We start from the raw sequence: 23,216 nt of genomic DNA, 5'->3' as shown, positions 1-23,216 counted from the left end.
AGAAGCAACACAGAGCATTAAACAGGTCTCAGCGGCTATGAGTATGGGCCCGGTGACATCCCAGCAAGATGGTTTTCCAGTGCCCTGAGCAGAAGCCCTCTTCACCAGTGGGACTTTTGAACATTTGGTTTTCTGTGTGTGCCCGAGTATGTATGTGCAACACAGATGTGCAGGTGTCCCCGGAGGCCAGAAGATGGCATCAGAGCTCCTAGAACCAGAGTATGCATTGATCACATCCACCCACAGCTCACTCTTCCTTCCCCACAGATACCCCCTGCCTCCTTTATGTCCTCTCCTTATTAGTTTAACCCATAGTCCAGTTAGAACTTATCGACTGATGCTGTTGACCTGCTGCAGGCCTTGGCTTCTAACCACAGCCCCAGTGAGTTCATGAGCACCACAGCTGTGTCATCTCTGGAAGCCAGTATTTCACAGTGCTCCTCCCCACCGTTACTTTCATTTCTTAAAGATTTAATTACTTTTATTTTGTGTGTATGAGTGTTTTGTGTACAAGTATGTATTGTGTCTGGAAACATCCACATTTCCCACACTCCCCTGGCTTCCTCTTCTTACACAGGTTTACAAAAGGTCATTTGCATGCAAGTATATAACAGACTTTGAGCATATTCTCCACGCACCTCAGTGTCCTCCCCTTCTCATTCCACCCTACCTTCTTATTTTTTGAGGTACAGTTGAGTCCCTCACCCCACCCCAACCTGTCCCACCTCATCATGTGTGTGTTCATGTGTGAGCCTGGGAAGCTCTTTCTGAAATAAGAATCAGTGAGTGGAAAACCCAGTTTTGAAGCAAGAACCGAGGCAACTGGGCTAGCCCTTCCTTTCAGGTTCCCACAGCACCTACATCTCTCCAGGGTTTCCTTGATGGGTCACCTCAAGGAAGCAGCCTGGTGTTGCCATCCTGTCATGGCCTGGAACCATGGTCTCCCTAGGTCACCTTCAGTGACGTCCTGCATGAGTCATCAAGTCATGCCACCACCAGGCTGCCTGCCACTACCTCCCGATCTGACGCCCCACTTTTTGGTTAGCAACTGCAGGCCTTCCGATGCACTTTGGTCCAGGACCTCCATGCTGTGGCACTCTCTGAGGCTCAGGTTTAGGCTCTCCAGACTTACTTTGGTGGCTTCCCTCACCCAACAACCATCTCTTCCTTTGTCAGGCTCTTGAAAATGGGACTTCCACAGTGGTTTGTGGGCTTAGCTGAGTCTTGAGCCTGAGGGACCCAGCCTCAGGCTCAAACCAGCCCTGACGGGTCAATTAGAGGCTCTAGGAGAGCACTTGATGGGGACAGTGCTGGGACAGAAGAACATATCCAGAATGAATCATACCAGGTACCGGGCCCTCCTCCTAGGCATTCTAGAATCAGAGTTCATGTAAGAAAATCATACACTTTTATCTTCCCCTATGTCTGGGCTCTTATAAGTAGCTGCATGGATCTGGAAAGTTCTTGGGGTCTCCTGAAGCCAGAAGAAAGCCACACAGTTGATTGTTTGTTCTCTTGTGGGCGACACCAGGGCCTAGTCTCCCATCCAGCTCAGCTCTCCCACCTCTAGGCCTCACTCTTTGGCTCATTTTTTTTCTCAGCTATTGCACACGCCCAGGAAGAATATATGCAGATGACTTGGTTGACTGCCAGGCATATGACTGGTGTCATAAAGAGGGACAGAATGTTTGCAGAGTCTTATTTCCTCTTCTACCTTTGCACGACACATGTCCGTCCTTGAGAGATACAAATGCCACCTGTCTTTTTTCCTTGTGAGACCTTAGACACCCCAGAAGATCTTGCTCTGCTGGGTGTCAGGCTGCTGTGAGCTGTAAAAGTGACGAGTGATTCCAGGCCAGTGTGACATCAGCCCAGTTCTGCATTTCATTGGCCTGTGTCTATGTGCACATTATCAAGAGTGGACACCAATAACGTTCCTAACTCAGGAAGATGATAATTAAGACTTCCAACCAATTTCTTTTCCTCTGTCCACTTCTCTTAAGGATGAGGAAATTGGTTGTGACTCACTTCACTAGGCTAACCTAAGTCAAAAAGTCTCCCTCATAAAGAGGAGCCTCCCTTCGTAGCCCAGGGCAGCAGGCCCTTGGCCTATTCCCCACACTGATGAGTTCATCTGTGCAGCTGTTTTCTGCCTCTGCTCTTTAGCTCCTCCCACTGCAGGTCTGCATCCTGCATCTTGAGGTTTTAGGATACAGAAACTCATCTCTTCCCTTTGCATAAGGCAGGTGCAGTACTATGGAACCCTCATGGCTGTTGCCAGCTGTGTAGATATCAAGGGAGAGACAATAGCCATGTTATCCTGTGCATCAGTCACCATAGAGGTTATGTGAAGCTGTGGTAGCAAGTCATCCCAAGGGACTAGATGTTACAACATCACATATTTGTTCCTTGCGTATGTTATCTCAGCTAGTTGTGATTCTGTTCCATGCCATTTCAACCTAGAATAAGGGAAAAGGTTCTAGACGGGATAGTGGCGCATGCCTCTAATCCTGGCATATGAGAGTCAGAGGCAGGAGGATTGCTGCAAGTTCAAGGCCAGCATGGTTTGCACAGTGAATTCCATGCTAACCAGTATAGTAAGAGCTTGTTTCAAAACAACAACCAACCAAAATGAAACAAACAAAACAAAATAAAAACAAAACAAAACCAAAAAGGGAGAAGGAAGGGATGGAGGAAAGGAAGAAAGGAAGAAAGAAGGAAGGAAGGAAGGAAGAAAGAAAGAAGGAAGGAAGAAAGGAAGATAGAAGGAAGGAAGGAAGGAAGGAAGAAAGGAAGGAAGGAAATATTAGACATGAGTTATTGGAAGCTGGGCATAGTGGCACTTGCCTTTAATCACAGCACTCTAAGAGGTAGTAGAAGAAGACGGATCTCTGAGTTCTAGACCAGGCTGGTTTACATAGTGAGTTCCAGGACAGATAGGTCTTAGTTTGTCTCAAAAACAAACAAACAAACAAACAAATAAAAACTAAACAAACAAAAAGAGTACCAAACAGCATCAACAAAAAAGAATTGTTGATTGTCGCCGGGGAGAAAAAAAAAAGAGCATTGTAACAGGCCTGGCAGAAATGAAGACAGAAGAGAGACTGTGTCCCTCAGTCTAGGAGACTATTGAAACAATGAACCCCGCAGGAATAGGGATCGCCCCAGGAATGTCATGCTGGGAGAAACACAAGCTGCCAGTGTGGAACCTCATCTCCCAGAAGAACATTTCACACGTTCTGCCCACTCATCCGACCACCTTACAGGCTAAGACTGCAACCCAGATGATGTCGGGGGGTCAGTGGTGGGCAGAACCACACCTTGACAGGGACTGTTTAGGTGTGCGCATCCTTGGCTGTCTACTTAAATTTTAATTTTACTTCAGGACCTAAGAAGACATATTTGAGGGGTTCATTAGATCCCTTTGTCCCTCTTTCCAGTGGGGTCACCTTGAATACATCTATTTCTGCTTTTCACTTTGATTTGGCTCTTTTCATACACTTATTGAGGGCAGGCAGCCCGACCTGACTTGGAGCACAGGTTGTTACCCCCAAGTTCAATAACACGTGAGAATCTGTCACTAATGCTTTTACAAACTGCGACATAACTTCTGCTAAGATTTATGGGCCAAAGCAGGCCTTAGACCAAGTGTGACATCTGGAAGCATGGTCCCACGCTCTCAGCCCCTGCGTGGCTCTGAGAGTGTAATAGTCCTTTCAGAAACGTAAGGGGATCTGAAGCAAGGGTTGCACCAGCCCTTTCAGGGATCTTCTATGTTGACAGCAGCTGGTGGAGAAAACGGGCATTTGAGAGAATCAGGACACCCGGGTCTTCACCAGGGTTGCCAGGGTCAGAGTCTGGGCCCTGTAGGCCTCACAAGTGAGAACCAATCATCCATCCTTAATAGGTCAATAAAGAGATAAATCATAGGGACAAGGAGAGAAAGGATATTTAATGTGGCCACATGGGAAAGAACAGAGAAGTCAAGAGATCATATTCTGATATGAGGCTTAAGTTTAAATAGAGGGCAAAACGTGTGCTGTTGTCGGAAGCTGTTAGTTAGTTCCTGGCTGCCCAGACCTTGAAATAATCACTCAGAAACTATATTATTTGGAGTACTGTTTAGCCAGTAGCTTAGGCATATTGCTAGCTAGCTCTTACATCCTAAACTAACCCATCTCCATTCATCTGTGCATCACCAAGAGGCCGTGGCCTACCAGTGGTGGCTACATGGCTTTTCTCTATATTTCTTTCAGCCTAGCTTCACTCTGCTAAGCCATTGGCCGAAAGCAGCTTCTTTATTAACCAATGGCAATAAAACATATTCACAGCACACATCACCTCCCACATCAGTGTGCATAGTCAAGCAGTGTGTGGTCCTGTTCATCATTGACCCATCCTTGCCTTAGCTCCTGAAAGGTGGGCTGACAAGTCAGAACTGTGTGAAATCTCTTTCTGGGAGACAGGTCCCACTCTGGCTGGTGGCAGGATTTAATTTGTTCTCTTTTCCTAGCATGAGACTCCTGGAGACATTCTAATTTCTTGGGTCCATGGTTTCAATAGTCTGAAAGCCAAAGAGAGGGAGGATAATAGCAACACTTAGGCACTGTCTTCACACCTGCAAGGATGGTTACAGGCAGAGTCTCATTTTGCTTCAGTCAAGTTTTGCATCTCCTCTGAACCTCTGATTCCTCATCCTCAAAGAGGGGCCTGAACTCTACAAAGGATGAGGTTGGTCCTGGCTGGAGGTCATGATCGCTCCATGGACACCCTTGACCTGTGAGGAAAGCGAGTCATGCATGTGTCCCAAGACCAGAACGTAGACATGATTTGGAGATCTCATCCCCGGACTCTGCAATTTCAATTTCCTTTTAATTTTTTAAATTTGGCTCTGGCTCTCCCCACCCCATTGTTATCCCCTTGTTCTCTACTTCCTAAAACCTGATTTTATTTTCACCAGAGTTCCCACATGAAGAGTCGTATCTTATAGTTCAATCTTGACTTCACTGCTGGTGCCTTCCTGAAAGCTGTGCCTACATTTTCAACTTGTTTTTCTGAACTATCTACCCTGTTTCTTCCCACCTCCTACCCCACACCTTTCATAAAATCTAACTCAATTGCAGTTTGAAAGTAACAAGGGCTACTTAAAAGTATCTTATCTCATTAAATTGCCTTAAGGCAGATACTTTATCTCCCAAGATAACCTCTGCTTCATAGGGTTTCTGCCAATCCAGGAGACCATGAAATGTTTAGTGTGGGCATGGAATGATCAATGAACATTGACATCATACCTCAAGTGGCAAATCCAATTCCACACTTGACCTCTGAGGGGTCAGTGTTCATGAATCTCTGTTTCATGCAGAATTATGAAAAAATGCAGAATGCCATCTTAGGTGTATCTAATGTGCCCACCTAACTGTACAAGATGCGTAAGAAACATAAGGGAATCTTGTGTTAAGAGCCAGGCCCCATTTCCAAGGTGTCTCATTTATATATATGTGAATCTTCAAAAAAGGAAGAAATTGCTGGGCAGTGGTGGCGCACGCCTTTAATCCCAGCACTCGGGAGGCAGAGGTAGGTGGATCTCTGTGAGTTCGAGGCCAGCCTGGTCTACAAGAGCTAGTTCCAGGACAGGCTCTAAAAAAAGCTGCAGAGAAACCCTGTCTCGAAAAACCAAAAAAAAAAAAAAAAAAAAAAAAAAGAAAAGAGAAAAAAGGAAGAAATCCAAAATCCGAAGCCCTCCTGGTCTGAGCATCCCCCAGAAAGGCTTTAGAGGTTGAGAAACGTGTTTCAAAGTATTTTCTAAAAAATATTTATTTATTTATTTATTATGTATACAATATTCTGTCCGTGTATATGCCGGCAGGCCAGAAGAGGGCGCAAGACCTCATTACAGATGGTTGCGAGCCACCATGTGGTTGCTGGGAATTGAACTCAGGACCTTTGAAAGAGCAGGCAATGCTCTTATCCGCTGAGCCATCTCTCCAGCCCTCAAATTCTTTATAAGCATCAACAGTGGCAGTGGTGGGCTGTGGCATTCTGTGGACAGGACAGGAACGCTGAGCACTCTGTATTTGTCAGCTTCTGACACTCTGACAAAAGACCTGGGAGAAGTAATCTACAGAAGCAGAAAAGCTGTGCTTTGGCTCCAGGTTTCAAAGATGCAGTCACTTGGTTCTATTGTTTGGACTCATGGTCGGGGAGCATCGGGGTGAAAGCCATGGCTGAGCAAATCTCACCTCACCGAGGACGTAATCAGGACTGCAAGAACAGGGGCTATGGACAAAGCGTACCCTTCAAAAGCATGTCCTAGGGACCCACTTGCTCCAAGAAGTTCCCACCACCTAATGATTGATCTGTTCAGCTATGGATTTATGAAATGTATTAGCACATAGGTGAGGTCAGAGCCCTCATGATCCAGGATCCACTTTTTCAACTTGTTTCTTGAGCTACCCTCCCTGTTTCTTCCCACCTCCTACTGTGCCTTTCAGAAAGTCTAGCTTGATTGCAGTTTGAAAGCAACAACCACTACTTAAGTACCTTATCTCATCATTAAATTGCCATAAAGTAGATACTTTATCTCCCAAGATATATGTAGTATCAAGGAATGCGGCAAGGAGCTACCTCTGAACTCTGATGTACTGAGTAGCAACATGAGAATCCTTAGGTGCCCGTTTGATATTCTATTTGAGCACTGGCTTCAGAGAATCTAAGCTGGAGATCCTGAGGACAGCATGCTTGACTCTACCACCACATTCCTCCTGGTCAAGTCTCTTCTCGGAACAGATACATGTGACTGATGTACTTAGACCACAGTCAGAGTTCACCCCAATACATCTTTGCTCTGATCCACCAGGCTGGGCTCTAAGATGGGCTGCATTGACCACAATACCGTGAGAGTGATTCAAGGGGATGGAGTGTCCAACACGTATGTGGAGGTCTGACACAGAGGCATAGACAGTAGGAAGGGATGACTTTGAAAATCCTTCAGTGGGAGGATTCTTCGGTTTTGTCCTTAGCTATTTTTTTTTTATTGTTTATCTCAACATGCCTCTTAGTTTATTGGAAATGTGTAGCAAGCAGGTTGAGATGCTGCCCTAGAGAGTTCAGTGGACTAGCTGCATCCTGTTTGAGTGATGGTTTATTGCAGGACACAGATAACAAAACCCACTAGAGAACAACCTATGCCACAAGAGCTGGCACTCTCCTACTACCCACACCCATCACTACACCCTTCCATGATGAAGCTTCATTTCACCTAGGGCGTCATAACTAGATTGCAGGGCTCTTGCAGGGACTTTCCAAAGGTGGCTGTCCATGTGCTGGGGCCCCTTATTACTATAGTAACTACATTGTAAATCTAGAGAGAAATGCAGTTAGCGATTAACCTCCTATGTCAGTTCTTGGAATTGGTTGCGAGCAAGTACCACTCATACAGAAATTAGGGGTGGAAGGTCTGGGGAAGCAGGGTATGTTTCTTCTTTTTTTTCTTTTCTTATTTTTTCTTTTTCTTTTTTGATTTATTGAGACAGGATTTCTTTGTAGCTTTAGAACCTGCTCCGGAACTTGTTCTGTAGATCAGGCTGGCCTCGAACTCACAGAGTTCTTCCTGCCTTTGCCTCCTGAGTGCTGAGATTAAAGGCATGCACTGTCACTGTCTGGTCATGGTATACTCATTAAGCTTTCCACAGGAGCCTGTGGACTATTCTATGAGTTCTTGCACATATGTTGGAGCCACTGTAGAACATTTTGAGGACCCAAACTGTGTCTCTCCATTGTGTAGTAGTGTTGATGGGTGTTGGCACCAGGGATGTGGTGTGCAAGGCTATTGTGTGCAGGCTGTGATGTGTAGAGCTGTGGTATTTAGGTTGACTACAATCTGAACACCATTCAATTTATAGAATGCAGGGTTGTGGTGTTCAGTTTGTACTGTGCAGGTCCATGATCTTCAGTTTGTAGTGCGCAGCTATGGTGTGCAGGCTGTGGTGTGCAGGGCCGTGGTGTGCAGGGCTGTGGAGTGCAGGTTGTGGTGTGCAGGCTGTGATGTGCAGGGCTGTGGTGTGCAGAACTAAGGCATGCAGGGCTGTGGTGTGCAGAGCTGTAGCATGCAGGGCTGTGGTATGCAGGCTGTGGCATGCAGGGCTGTGGTGTGCAGGCTGTGGCATGCAGGGCTGTGGTGTGCAGGCTGTGGTGTGCAGGCTGTGGCATGCAGGCTGTGGTGTGCAGGGGTGTGGTGTGCAGGCTGTGGTGTGCAGGGATGTGATGTACAGGGTTGTGGCGTGCAGGCTTTGGTGTGCAGAGCATGCTGGTTTGCAGTAAGGATCCTTGACTGATTTTTTAAGTTCTTACTCTTTATTTTTGATGTAAGGAGACTAGCACGACTTTTCATCGGGTAGATGGTCTGGAATAAACCATTCAAGGAAGGTCTCTCAGTGCAACTTGATGACATCTTCCTGTACTCATGGAAAAGCTGCCTGCACAAGTTCAGCCTGTATTTCCAGGTCAGGCCATGGAGGTTTGAGCAGACATGGCCAGAGTGAGAACCCTGCCTGGACTTCTGCAGGTAACCCCAGCAGAGCTGCTGGTGACCCACCTTGCCCTTAGGTAGCTGAAGAGGGGAAAGGAAAACCCTTGATATCTTAAGATTATTTTATTCTTTTTTTCTTTCCAAGACAGAATTGCTCTGTATAGTTCTGACTGTCCTAGAACTTGCCCTGTAGACAAGGCTGGCCTCAAGCTCACTGAGATTCACCTGCCTCTGCCTCCCAAGTGCTAGGGGTAAAGGCATGCACCACCAAAGTAGTATGCGCTACATTCTGGTCAGATTCATATCCTCCCTTATCTTCTTCCCACACACCCACCTCCTTCTTTCCCCTCCTCTCATCAAGTCCTTTTCCACTCTGTTTTTATTTTTTATAAGCCCACAAGTTGAGCTGGACAACTCGTGTGGGCACGAGTGTGACACCATCCCTTGGAATGTGAGAAACTCGCCAGTGGCTATGTCCCTGAAGACAACAGCCTCCTCTCCCCATCAGCCCTCTACTGTTATTAGCTCCCCTAGGTGGGATTGGACCTCACAAGGCTCTTCCCCATCTATGATTAGATGAAAAACCTTGCTTTTGAGACCTAGCTTTTCTCCTCCACATCTTTGAGGTTCTGGAGGCCTAGGCTGGTGTCTCTCTTCCTCAGAGCTGTTACCTGCATACTTCGAGCTGTTGCCTACATACCTTTGTGGAAATAAAAGGTACTCTATTGTTCCCAGAGCCCCGGTGACATGAGCAGGGAAAGAGGCCATCGGACACTGTGTGTTTGCTCCGAGTTGTTTGCATAGCCAGAGGAAGCAGAGAAGCAAGGATTGACAGTGGAAGATGCTGTGATCAGGGCACAGGAGGGAAGAACCTGGCTTTTGGATCATCCACCTCTGTCATCCACCAGAGCCTCCTTCGGCTAAACTAGACTGAAAGTAGCAGAAAAAGGATCCTGGGAAGTGTTTTGGGGGGAGATTTCCTTTTGGAATTGGAGAATCACGAGACTCCATCAGCAAGTAGGCTATAGATGAAGGAATAGTGATTTGGGGCTACCCGTCTCCAAATAGTGTTTCAGGATGAGTACTGGGTAGCCACATGATGACCTCCCATAGGCATGGGGAGGGTTCTTCTGAGGATGAGCTTGGACTTGTGAAGCCAAGAGATTTGGTCAACATCTATGACACCATGAAGGCTCTGGGGAGGGGATGGTGGGTCCCAGGACACAGCATCTTCCCTTCTTCAGATTCCTGCTGGAGCACAAGGGTTGAGGGACAAATTAAAGGAACTGAGTGTCCACATATGTTGTGATAATTTTTGTAATTAAAGACTTTACTTTTAAATGTTTATGTGTGTGCCTGTCTGTTTCTGTCTGTCTCTGTCTCTCTGCCTTCGTGTACGTACACAGGTTCTCATGGAGGCCAGAAGAAGGTGTCAGATGTCCTGGTGCTGGAGCTACAGGTAGTTCTGTTTCACCTGACATATTTAGCCACTGAGCCAATTCTCTATTCCCAGAAGTTGGTGCATGAAAGAAAAAAAAACAAGCAAAGGGCGCATGCAGAGGCTGCTTGTTCATTTCCCAGCCACCCAGACTAGAAATAATTACACAGAAACTATATTAATTACAAAACTGCTTGGCCAATATCTTTGGCTTCTTATTAACTAACTCTTACATCTTAAATTAACCTATTCCTATTATTTTATATTTTACCATGAGGCTCGTAGTTTACCGGTAAGGTTCAGGGGTGGGCATCTTTCTCCTTTGGCAGCTACATGGCATCTCTCCGACTCTGTCCTTTTTTTCTCCTCTATCTCTGCTTGGAATTCCCACCTTGCTCTATTCTGCACTGCCATAGGCCCAAAGCAGTTTCTTTATTAACCAATGGTAATAAAACATATTCACGGTATACAGAGGGGAATCCCACATCAAAAGGTTGCAAGGTTTCCTATATGCCTTGACCTACCGATGACCTCCCCTTCAGAGGGGAGTCATCACAAGTGAGGAGTCTACAGTGATTTGCACATCATGTCAGATGACAGCCATAGTACTGGTTCAGGTGCAGCAATACAGTCAGTGTATACTATATTTCCAGACTTTTTGTCACATTGATGGCCTCCGAGAATGAAAGGCTGTGATTCTTAGCTCTGGGCGTCTTTGAAGGAGGAGTGGAATTTAGAACTTGAGCACATCCTCCCTCAAAACAGAAAAGGTTGTTGGGAATCTCGGGGACAATTATTTCAGCTTTCAGATGGAGAGTCTGAGGTCCAGAGAGCCGGCGGTGTTTCCAAGGCCACGCGGCCAACCAGAGCCTGAATCTGGAGGTGGGGTGGGGTGGGGTTGGGTTTGGGGGTTGGTTTTCTTTGCGCTTTCTTGAGTGCAGGGCGATCAATGTGGTCACCTGCTGTGTGATGTCCAGAGGGTGAGATGGGAGGATGGCATGATGTTTTTGTTTGGGGCGGGGAGATGGAGGACTGCTCACCTCACACCGGTGAGGGGGTTGGGCCCATGTGGGCTACCCTCACATTTACTAAAGCCAACCCTAGAGAGATACAAGGGGATTTCCAGAAACGAAATTTATGACCAGTAGGTCTGAAAATCAGGCCGGCTTTCAAGAACCACTGCTCCCCCACCCCGCGCCGCCCAGACCTCCATTCCCCTTGCCCTTTGATCTCTGACAAAGGCTGCCCTTTCCCTGCTCCAGGAAGAACCTGCCTTTGAGAAGTCCCCAAGGGTCATTTAAAGTCGGTGGCAGGGTGGAGGAGCACTCTGAGAGAGAAACGAAACCAGTTTTCTTTCAGCTTCTCCTTCCATGCCCCAGAGACCGTCCCCACTCTGCCTCTTCTCAGGACTCGAGAATCTTCCAACCTCCTTATCTTTCAGGGAGAAGGGAAAATATAACACTGTGTGTCACAGGGGCGTTCTGCCATGCATGAGATTTCATCCATGCTACATGACATCTGTCTCACTAACATATCAAAGACTGACCCGGTACGGCATCAAGGATCCAAGTACCCGTGTGTGCATTGAATAAATGACTGACCCCCAAATACGTGAGCATAAGTTGTAAAATTAACGAAACACCAGACAACTGAAAAATTCCCACTAAATACTGAACCCACCCCTCCACACACAGTGTACAGGGAAGGAAGGGCTCAAGCCTGGTAGCAGAGCCTGATAGTGGGTGGGTGGAGACATTTCCACCAGATCCCAGGTCCCAGGTTCTACACAGATGATCATTTCCTGTTTTTTCTTTGTCATAGTCTTACCATTTCTTAGGGTTTACGAGTCTTGGGCCTTAGAATTTCACTCTTCTCGTGCTTCTGTAAAGTTTCCCATGTAACAACAGCACCCTGCCATCCATGGTCCTGCATCCTGGTGACTTAGCAACAACACCCTGCCATCCATGGTCCCGTATCCTGATGACCAGCTTTTATTGGGTCCTGATATAAGTGTATGATCCCTGGTGGCTCAAAACTACCCTATTTCTCCTTTCTTTAGGTGACCACTAACTAGACAAGTTAGTGGGACTTGATAATCCACAATCTCATCAAGTCTGTGAACTTCCGTTTTCCCTAATCGTGCTATTTGGTGTCTCACTAGCTCAGCACGGTGTCCCCTAAACCCGGAGGCCCCACCTGTCGGTGTATAAATGCCCCAGGTCCTCTTCAGCTGTTTGTTACAATCGGTAGGGACTGTGTGGGTGTTGTTGGCAGGAGGTGGGGTGTAAGGGATGAAAAACAGCGGTACAATCAAGTTGCAGGGGTAGATCTTAATCTGTGATACACTGTGGCAACGGTGATGTGGTAGGAGCTGAATCAGCTTCAGTGTCCACAGATGCTTATGTTTTAATCAAATGCATTTCTTCTTTAGCAAGTATGTGGTTAGATTATGTGGTGGTTCAATGAGAGTGGCTCCCATAGGCACATATATTTGAATGCTTAGTCATCAGGGAGTGGCCCTATTTGAGGAGGATTAGAAGGATTAGGAGGAACGGCCTTGTCTGAGTAGGTGTGGTCTTGTTGGAGGGAGAGTACAGCTGGGGGCGGGCTTGGAGGTTTCAAAAGCCCACACTGGCCTCAGCATCTCTGTCTCTCTCGGCCTGTGGATGAGGATGTAGCTTTCAGCTATCTCTCCAGCACCATGGTGATAGTGAACCACACCTCTGCAACTGTAAGCAAGCGCCCAGTTAAATGGTTTTTAAAATTAGAGTTGTCTTGCTCATGGTATCTTTTCATAGCAACGGAAACATGACAAACACATAAGTATTTTTAGGTGTAGGAGTCATATTGTTACCACTCCCTCTCAAATTTATGACCTCTTCTTTATTACTGTTATTTTCAAGTCCTGTCCACAGGCGCACGCATGCGCGTGCACACCTACACTCACACCCACACCCACGTCATGGTACATGTATGGAGGTCAGAGGACAACAGCTTGCAGGAACTGGTTTTCTCGTTTTGCTGTGTGGGTCCCAGGGACTGAACTCAGATGGTCAGGTTTGGCAGTAAGAGCCTTTACTGACTGAGCCAACCTTAAAGATTTATTTTTTAAGTGTATGTTTTGAATGCATGTATGCATGCATACTATGTGCGTGCCTGGAGGGCAGAAGAGAGTGTTGGATGCAGCTGTTGTGAGCCACCCAAGATGGGTACTGGGAACCAAAGCCAGATCCTCTGCAAGTGTAGCAAGTGCTGTTAATTCCCGAGTTATCTCTCCAGGTCCTCCCTGAGCCATCTTGCTGGCCCTAGTCTGTGCCTTTTGATTGGTGTGTTTAATTTATTCATCCATACATCGTTCTGGACACAGGTGGTATGCACATAGAAGAAGGGAGTGTCTTGTTTGCACTTCTCTGGAATTCAGCTTCTGCAGTGTGAGGCGTGCTACATCTTGCCAGTCCACGACTAGGTTGGATCTAGGAAAGCAGCAGCTGTCTTGGCTGTGCTTGCCTGGAGTCAGGCTTCTAGCTTGCAGAGAATGAGAAGGAGCCAGGGTGGGGGGGCAGGGTGGGGGTGGGGTAAAGGGGGGGTGGACTTAGGGCTGCAGACACTGCTGCTCTTACAATGTTTTGTCAGACCTTCTTGAATAAATAGCTTTTGAAACAATTAATCGATTTATTGTGTATGTGTGTGTGTTTGTGTGTATGCATATGCCCCATCTGAATGCAGGAGCCTGTGGTGGCCGGAAGAGGTGTCAGATCCCCTTGGAACTGAAGTTAAGGGTGCTGGGAACTAAGTCCCAGTCCTCTGCAAGAGCAATACGTACTCTTAGTCACCCAGCCATCTCTCCAGCCCTGAATAAATACTTGTTCGCTACAGAATTTTGCTTGACTGGTTGTCAAGATGGTTTTCAGCAGTTTGCTTGTTCTGCAGGGGGTCTGTGCATTGATTCCTAAGATTGCTGTTTCAGAAAGGGGAACCACCTTCTAAAATATTGGCTTCATTTGGAAATTAAATGTTTAGCTTTATTTTACTATACTGGGCTGCATTAGGTGTGTTAGTCCCAGTTATTTAAAGGAACAGAACTGATAGAATGAATACATGTATTTTAAAAGGGGATTTATTAGATTGGCTACATGATGTGGCCTAGGTAGCCCAATAATGGCTGTCTTATGGTGGAGAGACTGAGACCTGGCAATGATCGGTCCACGAGGCTGGATGTCTCCACACTCCTGGCCGGACACTGAAGCTGGAGGATTCCCAGAGAGCTGCTGGGCTTCAGTCTACTTTAGAGCTGAAGAGAGTGTTTCTAATACTGGTGGAGGAATGCAGCAGCAACAGAGTAGATGAACTTGTCAGCAAGAGTGAGGCTAAGCAGGCAACAAGCAAAACTTCCATGTCTCTTAATCTGGGCTGCGCAAGAAGCCCTGATTTAGTGTGGGTTTTTTCTGCTTGAAATAATCTGATCAAGAAAATCCCCCACGTGAGAGCTCAGAGGATTGAATTTTAGTTGATTCCAGATCCAGTCAAACTGACAACCATGATTAGTCCACACATAGGCCATTTTCACAAAAGTGTATGAAGTGCTTTGAGCATACGACACGCTTGGCACTACCTCCCTCTCTCGTTTCTCTCTCCTCTCCTTAGTCCCGTTCTCTTCCCCACTTGGGTGTGAAGTGCACACACATGGTTTTATGGATCTATGTAAAATCTAGGATCCACAAATGAGGTAATACATGTGACACTCATCTTATTGCGACAGACTTAATTCAAGCAGTATGGAAATCAGTATAGAGGTTCTTCAAATAACTGAATGCAGATGCATGTGACCATCTCCAGCCCTGCTGTGTGTGTGCTCTAAGGACCCCGAGTCAGTGTCACAGGTACACGCACATCAGTGTTTCCTGCAGCTCTATCCACAACAGCTTTGTTACAGAACCAACCTCGGTGTCCAGAGCAGAGGAGTGGGTAGAGAAGACGTGGCTTAGGCACACCATGGAAGCTTTTCCAGCCATAAAGAAAAATGAAGTTATGTTTTTTGTAGGAAAACAGATACGACTGGAGATGATCAAATTAAATATTATCTATCTATCTATCTATCTATCTATCTATCTATCTATCTATCTATCATCTATCTATCTATCTATCTATCTATATATATATCTTATCTATCTATCTATCATCCATCCATCTATCATCTATCTATCTATCTATCTATCTATCTATCTATCTATCTATCTATCTATCTATCTATCTATCTATCCTTTGTTCTTTGTGAATATTCCAAGAACCTTTAAACTCACTAAACAACTCTGAAAGGCTTTAAGTGCTGGTGTGATGCATGGAAGGTCTACACAAAGCCAGTATCCAAATTCAGTGGTCATTTTTTGGATCTGAAGAGAGATGAATGAAAGATTGAACTATCAAAGGAGCTGCTCACTGTGTTGGAATCATGTTCCTAAAACCGGCGGCATCATTGGTCATCACCCTCAGAGAGGCTGGAGGCGCTGTCTTGCTCTGAGATGGACCAGACTGTGCACCTGTCTCTATGTGGTACCCCTGTGGCTCCCATCCTGGGTGGCATGGAAGTGATGTGTGTTGGGGAGGGCTCAGAGCCACCCTTCTTTCTCCTCATCCTCTGTCCTCCTCACTCATTTCCAGTTTTCTTGCCTCCCTTTTGTCCTACGATGTCTTCATTCTTCTCTCCCTTCCTCTCGCTTCCCCAGGAACCCATATGCCACCCCAAGGAACCCAGAAATCCATCTCTCACTCCCTCTTGGAGTCTCCTATACCTTGGCTCTGGGGTATGGCCAGTTGCCAATGCAGTCTGTCATCTGTTCTCTGTCCTCTGTCTGTGGCTTCTGAGTCTGGAGGGTGGAGGGGTGAGTTAGAGAACAGTTGGATGCAGGCCAGTCTCCTTGGCAGTGGGGAGTTCCTCACCTGGAAAGACTATTCTCGCCACACCATGAAAGGATGTTAGACTCCTGGCCTGGCTCACATGTCCCATTGGTTAGGTTTAGTGGAGTCTATGACTAATTGATTATTTTCCAATCCACTTCATAAATAAGGGGTGATGAGACACTACATGTTTTCTCTCAGGTAGATACATTTTTTTAACTTTATTTTTTTCTGTTCCTCTTTATTATTGCCAATTGGCACATAATAACTATATATATTTATTGGTACAAATTGAGATTTTGCTGTATGTTTATAAAGTGTAACAATGAAAGGAAGACAATTATTATGCCCATCAACTCAAACACTTATTATTTATTTAATTTTGTTATTTAACTTATGTGCTTGTGTGTACCTGTCTGCCATGTGTGTGGTACTCTCAGTGGTCAGATGCCCCAGATATGGAGTTACAAGTGGTTGTGAGTTATCATGCCACTGCTGAGACCCGAACCCAGGTCTTCTGGAAGAACAGCAAGTGCTCTTAACCACTGAAGCTATCTCTTCAGCTCTGATCATTTCTTTGTTTCGGGAACCTTTAAAGACCATTTGTTTAGCTATTTTGAGATATGCAGCAATCATGAACTCCACTATTCCCAAATGCCAGCCTGCTCCAGGACTCATCCTGTACCTCACGGGAGCTTTGTTGCTACAAACTTATCTTCCTAGTCTCACCTCCTTCGTCCTCCTTCTAGCCTCAGTAACCCATATTCTACTCTGTATTTCCCTTGTTTCTTTTTCCCTAAATAGCCATTATCTATTTATTCATTCCCAACATAATATTTTTATTGATTATTTGGGAGCTTCACACAATGCACCCTGATCACACGCACTTCCCAGTCCTCCCAGGTCCACCCTCCCACCATTTGCCCTCCCCTCAAAAAGAAAAAAATTTGCCAAGTCCAATTTGTATTGCCTGTTGCCATATACTCATTGGGATACGGACAAATTCCCAGTGGCCAGCCCTTAAAGATGACTGAGTCCTTCATTCCCCCTCTCACCAGAAGCCGTCCACTGTGAAGAGCTACGCTTCAGCATCCCTATCATGATTTTCAAGGACTCTTTCCAGTGGCTTCCATCTAGACATTCCGGGGGTGGGGAGAGATCGTCACAGATGTCCTCAAGGTCTCTCATCCTCAACTATGAGCCTGTAGCCATTGATACCACCATAAAAGAAGCTTCCTTGCCCACAACAGCCAGCAGCAGCAAAGACTGTGTGGACTTCCACATGGTTTCTAATAGCGGCACATATCACGGACATTCACATGGCCTCTGGTTGCAGCATGGACCATGGACCTCAGCATGGTCTTCAGTGGCAACCCAAATCATGGATATCAACACGGCCTCCGGTGGCAGTCCTGGTCATGGATATTAGCATGGACTCCTGTGGTAGCCCTGGTCATGAATATCAACATGGCCTCCTGTGGCAGCCCTGGTCATGGACATCAGCATGGCCTTGGGCCACTCTGTATTTCTATGAAACCAATGTGGTAAGCTTCCATGCATGAATGAGAACATACAATGCTTCTTTTATTTAATACAGTGCCCTTTATCTAGGCCGCTATAAATGTCAGAATTGTATTCTTTTTCATGACTGACTATCATTCCATTGTATATATACACTACTTTTTCCTAACCCATCTATCCAGGAATGGCCACTGTTGGGGACTCTGTATACTGACTGAGCAATGCTGCAATGCGTATGGATGACCTGGCATTTTGTCCCCTTGGCAGATGTACCTAGGGGCAAGACAGTTGGGTTACATGGAGGTTTTATTTCCAGTTTTCTGGAGCCTCCATGGAGTTTTCTACAGTAACTGAAGTAATGTGTGAGTTTTCCATTCTCCTCATGGTGGGTGGCATTTGTTGATTATTGATTATTTATATGTTTTGTTATTTGTTTATTATTTATGTTTTGTTGTTTGTCACCAGCATTTGTTGTCCTCTCATGACAACTGGGGTGAGAAGATGTCTCACTGCGGTTTTGATTTGCATTTCCTTGGTTAGTCATCAGGGTGGTGGTTTATTATAAACACGTCATGGCTGTTTATACAGCCTTTTTATGAAATGTGTGCTCAGGTCATCGGTCTGTTTTTGGCTGGACTACTTTTTCAGCTGTTGAATATCTGAGTCCCCATGTATTCTGGACCCCACTTCTTTTTCAGAAAGAACAAATTGCACATCTTTCCCCTTGTGTAAGCTGTCTTCTTATTCATTGTTTTCTTTGCTGACCAGACACTTTTCAGTTTGAAATAATTTCATTAGTCAATTTTTTTCTTTTACCTTTTGTCTTTGTTTTCTTCTCTTACTTTTATTTATTTATTTTCCCTTTTTTTCTACATCAGACTGGTATTGTTTCAATGTGATAACAAGGTTTGTGGGAGACACATGCCACTCAATGGTGTCAGCATTCAAGCACCGTGCTTATGAGCTTTTGTTTCCTGTGCTTTCAAAGTTTGTCATTCATTGCCTTGGGTAGGTTGTTTCCTGTGTTTCATTCTTGGGACCCACGTGACAGAGGGAGAGAACTGACAGTTGTCCTGCCACCACACACACACACACACACACACGCACACACACACACACGATAAACAGATGCAGTGAGAAGCTGCCTTTGCCAACATCCTGGAGCTGCCATTGGTAGCTCTGAGACAAGGCTCTGCTTTCATTGTTCATATGGATATCCAGTTTTCCTATCACTACTTATTGAAGAGACCATCTTTCCTCCAACACATATTTTGGCAGTTGTATTGAAGACCAGTTGTCAGGGCAAGACACACGGATGATTTCTAAGTTTCCAAATATGCTCTATTGATATATGTGCTGATGTTCATGCTAGTGGTGTTTCGGTTTTTATAGCTTTGCCCTATGTTTAAAAATCAAATGCTCTGATTCTTCCAGATTTTGTTTCAACCCAGGACTGATTTGGCTATTTGGAGTCTGTTATGCCTTTATATGAATGTTAGTATTATCTTCTCTAGCTCTGAGAAGAGTTATTGGTATTTTGATGGACATTGCATTTTGCATTGAATCTGGACTTGTTTTGAATAATGGCATTTTACCAAGATCAGTCCCTCTAATTCAGGATCACCTATTCCGTGTGCTTTCTTTTAGTTTCTTTCACTGGTATTTCATAATTCTATTATAGGGTCTGGATTAGTTACTTTCTTCACTACTGTGACCAAATACCTGACAAAAGCAACATAGGAAGGAAGTAAAGGTTTTCTTTTTGGGCTCACTTTTCGAGGGTACAGTCTATTATAATGGGGCAGTCGAGTTTGCAGGAGCTTAAAATATCTCAGAAGAAAATTGATCATAGGACTGTATGTAAGACATGAAGCTTCTAGAAGGAAATATAGGGGGACTCCTTCAAGCATCAACAGGGGTTGTCAGGAAGCTGATGAGAGAGAGACACAGAGAGAGACAGAGACACAGAGAGACACACACAAAGAGATTCTGATCTTCAGTTTATTCTCTCCTGTTTTCATTGTAAGACTCCAGCCCCTGCAATGGTGCCACCCATGTAAGGGTTAACTTTCCCAACTTAATTAACCCAATCTATAAACACCCTTACTGACATGCCCAGAGGTCAGCCTAGTAGGTGGTTCTAGAACCTGTAAAGTTGACAGCCAATATCAACCACCACAGAGTTCTTTCTTTACATACTTCCTAAACTTATCCTAAGTATCTTATTGGTTTTTTTTTTTTTGGTGAGAGTATGAATGTAATTTCTTAAATTTTCTCATGTGTATGTTTATTATTGGCATGTAAAGATGCTAATTCTGTAACACACCATTTTATGGAGAAGGAAATCATAACCTTGGAAGGAACATTGACTCACAGACCATAAATTGCTCTATCATGTTGCAAGCAGCTCAGGTACTCTTTGCCCATAACCTAAGCTGCTTATGAGGAAAACGAACACAGGATATGAAAATGAGCTCAGGAGAAGGGTGTGAGCACAGTCCTGTAGATTCTCCATAAATTAGTTTCTTTTGTGAACTGGTAATTCTGTAGTAAACTTGGTTCAGTTCCCCAAGCAAGCTACTCTGTTCCAAAGCTGATGAGACTTTTGGGGTCATCTTGCCTTTCTAATTCCCGCTCTGGCTTCTTCTCAGTTCTCAGAAAGGTGTTCTTTGCTGGAATTCTGTGTGTCTGTGGAGTCAGCCCTGTTACTTCCTGTGTTCACTTCATTTTGATTCTATGACAACAGTGTAACTTGCATTTAACTGTACATGTCTGTCTGCTTGTAGCTGTTTTCATTAGATTTCTAAAAAGCTAGTGAGGGCAGGGAATTTATTTGTCTTCAGCTTTCTTCTCTTAGTACCTTGTTGAGTGAGTAAGTTTAAAACCTGGTGGTGAGGGCATGTGGGAAAAGAAATGAAGGCCAATGGTTAGAGAAAGGGCAAGGAGTGAGGGGGGATACCATCTTGAAGATGCAAACTTTTATTTATGTGCATGTGTGTGTCTGGGTGGGTGCATGGCATCTGTGTGCAGGTGCCCAAAGAGGTCAGAAGAGGCTGTCAAATCCCTTGGGGCTGGAGGTGGCTCTGAGCTAACCTGACATGGGTCTGGGTCTGATCTGGGTCTTCTGAAAGAAAAGCGTGCACTCAGCTGAGCCATCAGTCCAGTCTTGTTTACAGGTTTTGTAGAACTGATTATACTGAAAGTGTCCTGTGATGGTTAGCTGATTTGCTCCTAGACACACGCTCACCAGAAAGGGCCTCGTGGGTGGGTTTGCCCATATCACTGACAGCACAGTGAAAATTTCCTGAGCCAGCCTTCCAGTCCTCTGTGCATTGTGCAAAGACCATCGTATATTTCTCTCTTAATCTTTTGTTCGTTTGTTTTGCTTTTGATACTACTTTGCTCTATTTGAAGGGTTGGCGCAAAGTACAAAACCTAGGTGAGCACTTTGGCACAGCTTATAGAAACGATACAGATATCTCCCAAATCTCTTGATCTTTACAGCCAGTCGGAATTGCAGCTTCCGTTTTCCTCCCAGGTGAAGAGCCAGAGATTCAAATGGTGTGTAAATTTCTAAGCTCGCTTGACTGGTAGATGACAAAGTGCACTCTGAGGCTGGGTTTCACCCAGATCACTATGCCGTGTGGCCTTGTGTGTCCCTCTAGGCTGAGGGTCTCTGGTGTGAGCTTGTGGCTACAGAGCTGGCCATTGCTCCTGTGGCCCCTATGACTCGTATATAATGTATGCCAAATCTCTCCCCCATGAGCTCTTTCTTTTAAAATAAAGATTTACTTAAATTTTTAAAAAGTTTTTTGAGAGAGGGTTTCTTACAAAACAGCCTTGGCTGTTCTGGAACTCACTTTGTAGACCAGACTGGCTTCAGCCTCAAACTCACAGATCTGACTACTTCTGCCTCCTGAATGTTAGAATTAAAGGTGTGAGCCACACCACCTGGCTTAAAAATATTTTTTATGTGGGCAAGTGTTAATGTATCACATGCATGCAATGTGCTTAGAGGCCGGAGGACAGCCCTGGATTCACCAGAACTGGAGTTACAGATGGTCGTGAGCCACCATGAGGGTGCTGGGAACCGAACTGGGGTCCTCTGAAAGAGCAGCCAGTGCTTTTAACCTCTGATCATTTCCCCAATGTTTCTATTCTCTCCTTTAATTCTTAGAATAGCTTAGGAAGTGAGTGATGATGTTTTTCTCATTTGGAAGACGTGAACAGAGGACCATTTATCTCAAAGAGGAGCAAGGACCACGGGCGAAGCTTATGTTTCAGGACACGACTGGGTCCTCTGTGAAGTGACTGGGGGTATGAACATTGAGGGCAGTGATTTTGATGATTTTTTAGCCTGTTCTAATATTGCAACTATAGTAATAAGGTAACCAGAGAGAGTTCTCAGAAGAAACAGAGAACAGGTGGGGCAAGGGTGATCATTCTTGACTGACTTCTCTGTTGAACTCTTGTCTTGCTCCAGCCTGTCTTCCTTGATTACTCTGCACACTTTACTACAATGGGACTCTTTGGGGAACTCACATCCATGCTGGAGGCTGAGAAAAACCCTGGGAGGAACCCACTTCCTATAGTTGCTTCAGGTTTACATACTGGTATGACTTTCTGGGACTCAGCTAGGCTTCCCTCAGTGGAACCTGGTATAAAAATGGTTGACTTCCTCCTCTTTCTCAGAAATGATTGAACCAGCGAGTCTGAGTCACTTTCAGGGATTCTCAGCTCAAATCCCAGCACTTGGGAGGCAGAGGCAGGCAAATCTCTGTGAGTTCCAGGCCAGCCTGGTCTACAGAGTGAGTTCCAGGGTAGCTAGGACTGTTACAGAGAGAAATCCCATCTTTAAAAACCAAACCAGACCAAAGAAAAACAAAAACAAAAAAGAGTGAAAGCTGAGCTGATCGCTGGGACCGGCTTCTCCTGGGTTGGGACCGGCTTCTCCTGGGCTGATCGCTGGGACTGGTTTCTCCTGAGCTGATCGCTGGGATTGGCTTCCCCTGGGCCCTTGGGCTTCTTAGCTAGTTAGCCCGAGGGTCTACTTTAGGAAGTTGGCTTCTCCTAACGTCTGGTGACTGATTACAGAGATGTTACCCCTGGGATCTTAGTAAGTGGAGTTAGTGTTTCCGACCCTTTGGGTAGAGAGGCTCGGTACTACCTGAGCTATGTTGGGATGCGTGGAAAACTTCTTATGACTGAAGGTTAAGAGGAGAGACATATTTGGGCCTCAGTTTCTTTGCCTGCCAAAGGACATGTGATACCCATTTGTACTCTTCAGGACATCAAGGGTACTAAACCCAGGGCTGTGAGGGGAGGTCATACAGAGCTTCCCATCTGAACCCAGGGCTTGTTGTTGCCATCAGTGTTGGCCCCGATGAAGGAGCTTGAATGAGATAATCTGTGTAACCCCAAAGGCTCAACACCCCTCCCACATTCCTGACATAGTGTCTTGGAAAACATGGCGGAGTGACAAGAAGCTTTCAGGAGCAAATGACCAGCAGCGGTTTTATTAGGGCAATTCTTGGGATTTCACACAGGGAGCTTGGATGGGGAAGAAGGTTAATAAGTAACTTATGTGACATAAGGGGCAAAGTCTGGATTCAGCTCACATCTTTTTGGTTGCTTTTGTCTCTCTAGCCTGGGTATCTGAGCCTCTTGAGGAGACTTCTCTTTGGTTAGTGCAGTTTTCCCGTGCCCGTCTTCATTCTAACACTGGATGGGGCTTCCCAGGGCTGTCAAACAAATTCATGGGCCCTTCAAGTCCTCCGTGTGCAGCTGGGGCAGCTAACGCTTGGGACTCCTCATCCCTGTTCATTCTCCTGTATC

The 23,216-nt window shown here is 45.5% G+C and overlaps 1 non-coding gene across 1 annotated transcript; it reads right to left on the bottom strand.

The window, feature by feature from the left end:
- Positions 1 to 18,253: 18,253 nt before the first annotated feature.
- Positions 18,254 to 18,353, bottom strand: LOC119813872. Its single transcript, XR_005285315.1, has one exon. It is a non-coding gene; the product is annotated as a small nucleolar RNA U13 (small nucleolar RNA).
- Between the last annotated feature and the right edge of the window lie 4,863 nt (positions 18,354 to 23,216).

Source organism: Arvicola amphibius, chromosome 4, assembly GCF_903992535.2.
Source record: "Arvicola amphibius chromosome 4, mArvAmp1.2, whole genome shotgun sequence".
Classification (NCBI taxonomy): Eukaryota; Metazoa; Chordata; class Mammalia; order Rodentia; family Cricetidae; genus Arvicola; species Arvicola amphibius.
The sequence above is the reverse complement of the archived record's forward strand: the minus strand, read 5'-3'. Positions and strand labels throughout refer to the sequence as shown.